The sequence below is a fragment of the Leptodactylus fuscus genome, chromosome 5, assembly GCF_031893055.1.
Source record: "Leptodactylus fuscus isolate aLepFus1 chromosome 5, aLepFus1.hap2, whole genome shotgun sequence".
In the NCBI taxonomy this organism is placed as follows: Eukaryota; Metazoa; Chordata; class Amphibia; order Anura; family Leptodactylidae; genus Leptodactylus; species Leptodactylus fuscus.
The window spans coordinates 4490263-4500425 of record NC_134269.1 but is presented as its reverse complement, the minus strand read 5'-3'; the positions used below and the strand labels follow the sequence as shown (position 1 = coordinate 4500425).

At 44.9% G+C, this 10163-nt stretch overlaps 1 pseudogene; it reads left to right on the top strand.

Annotated features, from left to right (window-relative positions):
- Positions 1 to 7389: 7389 nt before the first annotated feature.
- On the top strand, positions 7390 to 8417 carry LOC142204313 (olfactory receptor 10A7-like; annotated as a pseudogene).
- The last annotated feature ends 1746 nt before the right edge of the window (positions 8418 to 10163 follow it).

Sequence of the window (10163 nt, the reverse complement as noted above, 5' to 3'; positions counted from 1 at the left end):
CAGGATATGTTAATAAGTTTCAGGCAAAGTCTAGTATTCATTATAGAGGGATAATGTAGGGGGTGACATATGGCCAGATACCTGTCATACGACATCACTGTCAGCAGAAGACATTCTGCAGCCTCGGCTGACCCAAAGAAGAACAACTGTGTGATACATTGTGAAATGGACATGGAGGAACCATTGTTCAGGACCATAGGAAGCATGTTTGGTACAATATCTGAGGACGTCATGATGTCGGATACAGTCAGCTGGGTCAAGAAGAAGTACATGGGACAGTGGAGGTTCTTGCTGTAGGCCACTAGAGTGAGGACCATGAGGTTGCCACCTAAATTTGTGATGTAAATTATCAAGAGAAAAATAAAAAATATAATTCTGAAGCTGTAGAGGCCTGGAAATCCAAGGAGGAGGATGGCGGTGACATTGTTCTTCTCCATGTCCTAGAAAATATGACAATTATAGCAAAATGCAGTTCTACTTTTCACCTCATACTATGTCTCGGGACATCTAATGGCTCACCTGTAAGTGGACTCTAAGTAATAGCACCCAAATCCCAACGTATCAAATTGTTAGAAATAGCATGACCGATTCCCATTCAAAGTGGTGGCCCGATTTACATAAATCTTGTAAGTATGAAGCAAATGTTCATTTGGTGACTGCTATATATGTATTAGTTGGTTTGTAGATTTGGATGGAATTTTTAATGACAAATATTGGATAGTAATTGGTTACCGTTCTTAAGGTTTTAGAGAGGTGGCTGACTGCTTGGAATACCGCTTCTGTGTAAAAGTGAATCTTGTGACCACTGGGATGGGTAAGGAGAAAGTTAAGGATAGGGCCTCAATGAAGTCTGATAAGACTCCTAATATACACAAAATTGTTGGTAGTCCTCATATAATGAAAGAAAAACCCACAATGGTCACAGAAATAACTGGAATCTGACAAAAGTAACAATAACCAAACTACATGTTGACAAGCCACAAAGCTTCTGGGAGAATGTCCTATGGACAGAGGAGACTCTTTGGCCCATCAGCTCTATGTTCACAGACGGATAAATTAAGCCTATCCTGAAAAGAAGACTGTCCCTACTGTGACACATGGAGGGGCTCTGTTATGTTCTGGAGATGCTTTGCTGCATCTGTCACAGGGTGTCTTGAATCTGTGCAGGGTACAATGAAATCTCAAGACTGTCAAGAGATTCTAGAGATAAATGTGCTGCCCAGTGTCAGAAAGCTTGGTCTCAGTCACAGGTCATTGGTCTTGTAACACGATAATAACCCAAAACACACGGCTAAACCCCCCAAGAATGGCTAAGAGGAGAACATTGGATTATTCTGAAGTGGCCTTCTATGAGCCCGCACCTAAATCCTATTGAACATCTTTAGAAGGAGCTGAAACATGTCGTGTGGAAAAGGCCCCTTTACACCCAAGACAACTGGAGCAGAGGAGGGACCCAAAATCCCTGTAGAGAGGGGCAGAAGTCTCATTGACAGTTACAGGGATCGTCTGATCGCAGCGATTGCCTCAAAAGGTTGTGCAACTAAATATTAAAGGAACCGTCATTTCTGATCAGTCATGAGATTTATGTATAAAAAAAATAAATAAATTCTGTTGACTTTCATTTGTTCATTTTCATAGAATTTTTATTTCTAATCACTTTTGTCAGATTCCAGTTATTTCTGGGACCATTTTGGGGTTTTCTTTCATTAAATGAGGGGGACCAATAATTTTGTCCACGTGTAAGTTGTAAGTTCTCCCCATATTTGCACAGGTTTCCTCTTGGTTCTCCAGTTTCCTTGAACATATTATAGTGAGCCCTATGGGGCAGTAAATGATGACGATGTGTGTACAGGGCTGCAGAATATGTTGGTGAAATATAAGCAAGAGAAATACAAATAATCCAATCTTCTACTTACAGATAAACAGTAACATAAATGAATAACGCAGAGCTGTAAATGATAACTTGCTGTGAGAGGACACAACGGCCGATGTGCGGTATCTTTATACACTGATAGATGGAGAAATGAATCCTCTGAAGAGTCTGGTGATGATCTCCTAGGACGTGAGGCCCATGGGGCGACTGGAGATACAAAAACATCAATAAGTGAAAATCAGAATATTAACTCTATATTTCAAGTGAATCTGCTCTGCTTGTAGGTTATAGAGCAGTCCATATATGCTAATGATCTTTAACAGGTGATCTTTGGGTGCATTTTGTGATAACGGGGGCAGTTTAATTACTAACCCATGTCTGTGATATACCCCGGTCACATATTTACTAGAATACTAGGTATCCCGAGGAGCATGCGCTTAGTTTGAAAGCAGAGAGATTTACAAAAACCTCTATGATCTCCAGTACTTTTGGGTCAGTGATGAACAAGAGGATGTCACCTGTAAAATCAGAGAGAGTACTGACCCACCTGGGTACCCTTACATTCCTCCCGGAGTCTAAAAGCCATGATTAAGTCTTGTACACAGGATCAAAAAGTAATGAGGGTCCTGGGCGTGCGTCCTTTAGGGTAAGTTCAGATGGGGTTTTTTGGACCGGAACCTGAAGCAGAGGCCACCTCAGGTTCCGGTCCAAAAGATGGGTAGCCGCGACTGACACCAACATACAGCCACACACTCCGCTCTGGATTAGGCCCAATGAATGTGCCTAGTCCGGAGGAGGGTGTGTCCTCAGGCCAAATCGCGAGATGAAACGGCCTGAAGAATGAGAACCTCGATTTTTTTTCCAGGAGTCGGAACAGGCCGGCCTTAGCCTTTAACCCCTTCCCGACATGCGCCGTAATAGTACGGCACGTGTCGGGTCTGTAACTATGGCGACCGCCCGGGAGCCGGGCGGCCGTCATAGCCGCCGGGTGTCTACTGCTTTAAGCAGTAGAAAACCAGCTCTAATGCCTCCGATCGGTCCCCGGACCGATCGGAGGCATTAACCCCTCCGGCGCTGCTGTCAAAGGCGCCGGAGGCGCCATTTTCCCGGCGGTGCATGGGCGCCGCCATTTTGGCAGGGATCGCCGGCTCCTGGAGCATGCTCCAGGGCCGACCCCCCGTTGCCATGACAGCTGGGAGCCTTGTTAAAGGCTCCCAGACGGTCTGCAAATTCTCTCTTTTGCAGGCTGGTGTATGCAGCCTGCAAAAGAGATGATGATTTTTTGCAATGCATTGCAATGCATTAGCATTGTAATGCATTGCATTAGTGATCAGACCCCCTGGGGTTCAACACCCCTAGGGGGTCTAATAAATGCAAAAAAAAAATTAAAAAAAAGTAAAAAAAAATATAAAAAAATATAAAAAGTATTAAAAGTTCAAATCACCCCCCTTTCCCTAGAACAAATATAAAAGTAGTTAAAAACTGTGAAACATATACATGTTAGCTATCCCCGCGTCCGAAATCGCCCGCTCTACAAATCTATAAAAATATTTTTCCTGTTCGGTAAACGCCGTAGCAGGAAAAATAGTCAAAAGTGCCAAACCGCCGTTTTTTCACTGTTTTGATTCTGATAAAAATTTTAATAAAAAGTGATCAAAGCAATAACATTTCCCGAAAATTGTAGAACTACAAAGTACACCCGGTCCCGCTAAAAAAGACGCCCTATGCATCCCCGTACACGGACGTATAAAAAAGTTACGCCTGTCAGAATATGGCGACTTTTCAAAAAAAAAATTTTTAACATAGTTTTGGATTTTTTAAAGGGGTCAAAATGTAAATAAAACCATATAAATTTGGTATCCCTGGAACCGTACCGAAACACAGAATACAGGGGACATGTCATTTTGGTTGCACAGTGAACGCCGTAAAACCAAAGCCCGTAAGAAAGTCGCAGAAATGCATTTTTTCTTCAAATCCACCCCATTCTGAATTTTTTTCCTGCTTCCCAGTACATTATATAGAATAATTAATGGTGGCATCATCAAGAAAAATTTGTCCCACAAAAATTAAGACCTCATATGGCTCTGGGAGCGGAGAAATAAAAAAGTTATGGGGTTTAGAAGGAGGGGAGTCAAAAACGAAAAACCAAAATCAAAAAATGCCATCGGCGGGGAGGGGTTAAAGGGGTTTTCCTGGCAAAAAAACTTTTTTTGTTTTAAAGGTAGTTTAGTGCTATTAGTGGGTTATTCATTGCACCGAAATACCTTTAGCAGAATTTTGAGTGATTTCTGTTTTTTTCTGGGACCTCCTGACATCCTCTACATTTGTTTACATGCTTCCCCCTAGATTCCTGCTGTCTTAGTCTACAACTCCCATAATCCCCCTCTCTCACACCCCTCCCTGTTTCCCTTGCTAGACCATGGACTACTTAACCTATCTACCTCACTCAATACCAATCCTCCCATAATCATACTTACTAGAGATGAGCGAACACTAAAATGTTCGAGGTTCGAAATTCGATTCGAACAGCCGCTCACTGTTCGAGTGTTCGAACGGGTTTCGAACCCCATTATAGTCTATGGGGAACATATACTCGTTAAGGGGGAAACCCAAATCCGTGTCTGGAGGGTCACCAAGTCCACTATGACACCCCAGGAAATTATACCAACACCCTGGAATGACACTGGGACAGCAGGGGAAGCATGTCTGGGGGCATAAAAGTCACTTTATTTCATGGAAATCCCTGTCAGCTTGCGATTTTCGCAAGCTAACTTTTCCCCATAGGAATGCATTGGCCAGTGCTGATTGGCCAGAGTACGGAATTCGACCAATCAACGCTGGCTCTGCTGGAGGAGGCGGAGTCTAAGATCGCTCCAAACCAGTCTCCATTCAGATCCGACCTTAGACTCCGCCTCGTCTGGCAGAACCAGCGCTGATTGGCCGAAGGCTGGCCAATGCATTCTTATTGGTAGCAGTGCTGAGCCAGTTCTGCTCAACTACACCCTGTGTCGGTCAGCCCATCTGATATAGAAGAGCCGAATGTGTGATGTAGCAGAGCCGAGTGTGGATATAGGTGTAGTTGAGCAGAACTGGCTCAGCACTGCTACCAATAGGAATGCATTGGCCAGCCTTCGGCCAATCAGCGCTGGCTCTGCCGGTGGAGGCGGAGTCTAAGGTCGGACCTGAATGGAGACTGGTGTGGAGCGATCTTAGACTCCGCCTCCTACAGCAGAGCCAGCGCTGATTGGTCGAGTTCCGTACTCTGGCCAATCAGCGCTGGCCAATGCATTCCTATGGATTCCTATATCCACACTCGGCTCTGCTATATCAGATGGGCTGACCGGCACACGGTGTAGTTGAGAAGAACTGGCTCAGCACTGCTAAGTCTCTGCATTCGCATAGGAATGCATTGGCCAGCCTTCGGCCAATCAGCGCTGGCTCTGCCGGTGGAGGCGGAGTCTAAGGTCGGACCTGAATGGAGACTGGTGTGGAGCGATCTTAGACTCCGCCTCCTCCAGCAGAGCCAGCGCTGACTGGTTGAATTCCGTACTCTGGCCAATCAGCGCTGTCCAATGCATTCCTATGGGAAAAAGTTTATGTCACAAAAATCACAATTACACACCCGATAGAGCCCCAAAAAGTTATTTTTAATAACATTCCCCCCTAAATAAAGGTTATCCCTAGCTATCCCTGCCTGTACAGCTATCCCTGTCTCATAGTCACAAAGTTCACATTCTCATATGACCCGGATTTGAAATCCACTATTCGTCTAAAATGGAGGTCACCTGATTTCAGCAGCCAATGACTTTTTCCGATTTTTTTCGATGCCTCCGGTGTCGTAGTTCCTGTCCCACCTCCCCTGCGCTGTTATTGGTGCAAAAAAAGCGCCAGGGAAGGTGGGAGGGGAATCGAGTTTTTTTGGAGTTTGCCACGTGATGTTCGATTCCAATCAAATACATCGAACAGCCTGATATCCGATCGAACATGTGTTCCATAGAACACTGTTCGCTCATCTCTAATACTTACCTGTCTTCTGTGTCCCGGAGATCCGAGTCTTTGGTCCCAGCAGCATCTTCTTCTGTGGATTTCTTGCACATGTGTGGTATGCGCTCTTCGCTTCTGCTGGCGACTGTACAATAAAGCTTTATTGCGCAGGCGCCAGAAGAAGCAGAGGAAGTGCTAGAAGAATGAAGATGGGTAAGTATGTAAGAGACGGGGCAGGGAGTTTTGGTGATGCTTCATTTCCAAAAATGCGATTAACGGATCATCAGAAAATGATGGATCTGTATAGCAGTATTGGGCATGTCCATGTGTCTGATACCACGTAGGGTCTCACATCTACAAGACGGACCCTGGAAGCTTCTTCTATTGGTGACCACCAGGATCCTCTGAACAGGACGGAGATTCTGAGAAGGAAGTGATGAACTACTAAGAGCCACATCCTCAGCAGTAGGACCGAGCAGATGTGAGTGTTATATGTCATTATTGTATGGACTGGATCTAATCCTTATATGTTCTATAGGTGTTTATACAGGAGGAGCGGGGGAGGGTATATCCTGGTGTAGCAGCTTATAGGACAAATTCTGCTCCTGTTACTGACACAATCTGCAACTCAGGTTATAGAGAAATAACATTAACCCTAATAATGTGTAATATGTGTAAGGAGATGTTATATGTAAGTATTATGCAGCGTATAGGGAAGGGTCTATGGAATTATCCTTTGTGTTTAATATGTACGTTTTCTATGTATTGTATATGTGTTCTATACATTGTAACTATTGTGTTCTGTCTATTCTATGTCAGTGTTCTATGTTCTCTCTACTATATATTTTTTATTTTTTTTTAAATGTAGATTGTGAGCCCCACATAGAGCTCACAATGTACATTTTTCCCTATCAGTATGTCTTTCGAATATGGGATGGAAATCCATGCAAACACGGGGAGAACATACAAACTCCTTGCAGATGGTTTTCTGCCCTTGGTGGGATTTGAACACCAGGACTCCAGCGCTGCAAGGCTGCACTGCTAACCACTGAGCCACCGTGTGGTCCCTTGTTCTCTCTACTATATTATGAGAGTTCAGTCCTGGATTTCAGTATCGGACATCGGTCCTGTATGTGACTCTAATGCTGGGATTCTGTTTCCCAGCTCAGTGTTTGGTCTGGGAAATACAACCGACATCCCGTCCATATGTGTGAATTCGCTCTATGATATTATTTATACTTTTCATAACATGTGCTGTGACATATCAGTTTCCTTTATCTCTATGTTATGTATAATTTATTCTTCTGCATTAGATGTTATTACTGTTATTGTATATTGTCTTCTGTCACTACTATATCTCCATGTCCAGGTGACAGAAGACAATGTTACACTACATCACATGACATAATACTCTTATTATTTTCTACCTTCATATTATAATGACTTGAGTTTACTTCTCACTTTCCTGATCTGTAGACATTCTAGCACTTGTGAAGATCTCATCCCTGGTCACGTTCTCCATATTAATGAGAATGAAGACAAGATCAATCTCTTATGGACCTTCTCTATCCCGGGACCCCATAACAACCACATGGGCGACCTCTATTATAATTACTCAGTTACAGAAGAACAATACGACTCCTATCACAAAGGTCTTCCTCTTAGGATTTCAAGTCAGTTATAATATCAGATTTGTGATATTCTTTCTACTTCTTGTCGTTTACTGGTTCACCATTTTCATGAATCTCCTGATCATCACCTTGGTGTCCACCAGTAAGATCCTCCAGACTCCAATGTACTTCTTCCTCACACAACTTTCTATCAATGATATCTTATTGACCACTGATATTGTCCCCAAGATGCTCCATGTCATACTATATTATAGAGGATCCATTAGTTTTATCGGCTGTATAACACAACTTTACTTATTTGGTGGCTCAGAAGTTTCTGAATGTGTTCTCCTGACAGTGATGTCTTATGACAGATATGTGGCCATCTGTAACCCCCTCCGCTACACCACTGTCATGACCGATACATATTGTGTGATATTGGCCGTCATCTCTTGGTTGGTTGCTGTTTTTATTACATCATTGGTCATCATTACATTTTGGTGAAAAATTTTTGTGGACCAAACACCATTGACCATTTCTTCTGTGATTTAATTCCTATCCTAGAACTTTCCTGTTCTGAAACCAACAATTTCCAGATGGAGGTTTATATACTAGGAATTCCCATAATTCTAATCCCCGTAACAATAATTTTATTTTCTTATACCAAGATTATTGTCACCAATGGGATCCCATCCAGTACTGGTAGACAGAAAGCCTTCTCCACCTGTAGCTCCCACCTCATTGTGGTCTCCATATTCTATTGGACCTTATTCGGAGTTTATATGTTTCCTTCAAGAGGACAATCATCGACCTTTAGTAAAATTCTGTCTCTTCTATATACCGTATTTACCCCTCTGATCAACCCAATTATACACAGCTTAAAGAATAATGACATTAAGAAGGCTTTACATGGACTTCTCTATGGGCGTCTCAGGGTCTGTGATATGTAACATGATACATTTGTATTGTCTGCTGACATTGTAATATAGATTTATTATCACAGGGAGCCATGTTATGTATGTAAGATATGTACGTGTCCCAGACCTTGGAGAGTGTGCCCCTGCCGGGTGTGGATCGGATGACAGTTTGTCACCTGTTGGAGGAACTGCCCTCCCTGCCGCCAGCGTCACATGCTGGAAACATCTGCATCATATTCTGCACCAGTTGCTTGTGGCAATCACTCATGCGACTGGCCCTCCCCTCTACCGGAATAAAATTACAAACAAAATGTTTATACCGGGGGTCGAGGATTGCAAAAATCCAGTAGTCGTTGCTCTCCAGGATTTTGGCAATGCGTTTGTCAGTTGCAAAGCGCTCCAACATGTATTCAGCCATGTGTGTCAGAGTGTTACTTGGCGTCACTTGGCTGCCCCCACTCTCCTTTTCTTCCTCCTCCTCCATTCGCCCCAACCGCGCTGCAGCAATGGGATGCAATTAACTTCCCCGCTAGCCTCTGGTGTGACAATGAGATCTGCCACTTCGTCCTCCTCCTCCTCCCTCAATGTACAATGTGAAGTGGACAGGAATGTGCCATGACTATCCTGCTGGAATGGTTGTGCTCCTATGCTCGACTCCTCAGCGAACAATGCGTTATTCCTAATGGCGATGAGGGATTCTCGCATCACACACAGGAGGGGGATTGTGACACTCACAATTGCATCATCACAACTGACCCTCATGGTTGACTCCTCAAAGACACGCAAGATCTCGCATAAGTCTGCCTCCATGGCCACTCATGGTGCAGAAACTGCGGAAGCTGACTCTGAGGAACCCTTGGGTTTTGGAGATGGTACTCCATCAAGGGTCTCTGCTGCTCACACACTCTACTCAACATGTGGTATGTCGAGTTCCAGCGTGTGGGGACGTCGCACATCAGCCGGTGTTCTGGCAGATGGAGGCATTGCTGGAGGCTTCAGAGGCTAGCAGTGGCTACTGTGGACTTGCGAAAGTGGGCGCACAAGTGCCGCACTTTCACCAGTAGCTCGGCTACATTGGAGTATGTTTTCAAAAACCGTTGCACCACTAAATTGAACACATGGGCCAGGCATGGAACGTGTCAGAGGTTGGCAAGCTCCAGAGCCGCTACCAGGTTGCGACCATTATCACACACGACCATGCCTGGGCCCAGGTTCAATGGCGAAAGCCATGTTGCCGTCTCAACAAGGAGGGCATCCCTCACCTCTGAGGCAGTGTGCTGTCTGTCCCCCAAGTTTATGAGATTCAGCACGGCCTGCTGACGTCTCCCCACGCCAGTGCTGCAGCGTTTTCAGCTGGTAGCTGGGGTCAATGTGATGGCGGAGGAGGTGGAGGAAGAGGAGGGTGGTGGTCCAGAGCCCCTGCCAGGAATATTGGGCGGGGAAATGAGGTAGACCGCCAGTGCCGTCAGTGAAATGTAGCATCCCTGTCTGCATGCACTTGTCCGCTTGGCCCGCCAAATGCTGCGTGACACGTGCTGGTGCAAGGCGGGGATGGCACACCGGGAGAAGTAGTGACAGCTAGGGACGGCATAGCGAGGTGCCGCACTTGCCATCAGGTCACGGAAGGCCTGACTTTCAACAAGCTGGAACGGCAACGTCTCCTGGGCCAGCAGTTTGGAGATGTGTGCGTTTAAGGCTTGTGCATGGGGGTGAGTAGTGCTGTATTTTTGCCTGCACTCAAAAGTCTGGGAGATAGTGGGTTGTTTTGAGGAGGCGCAA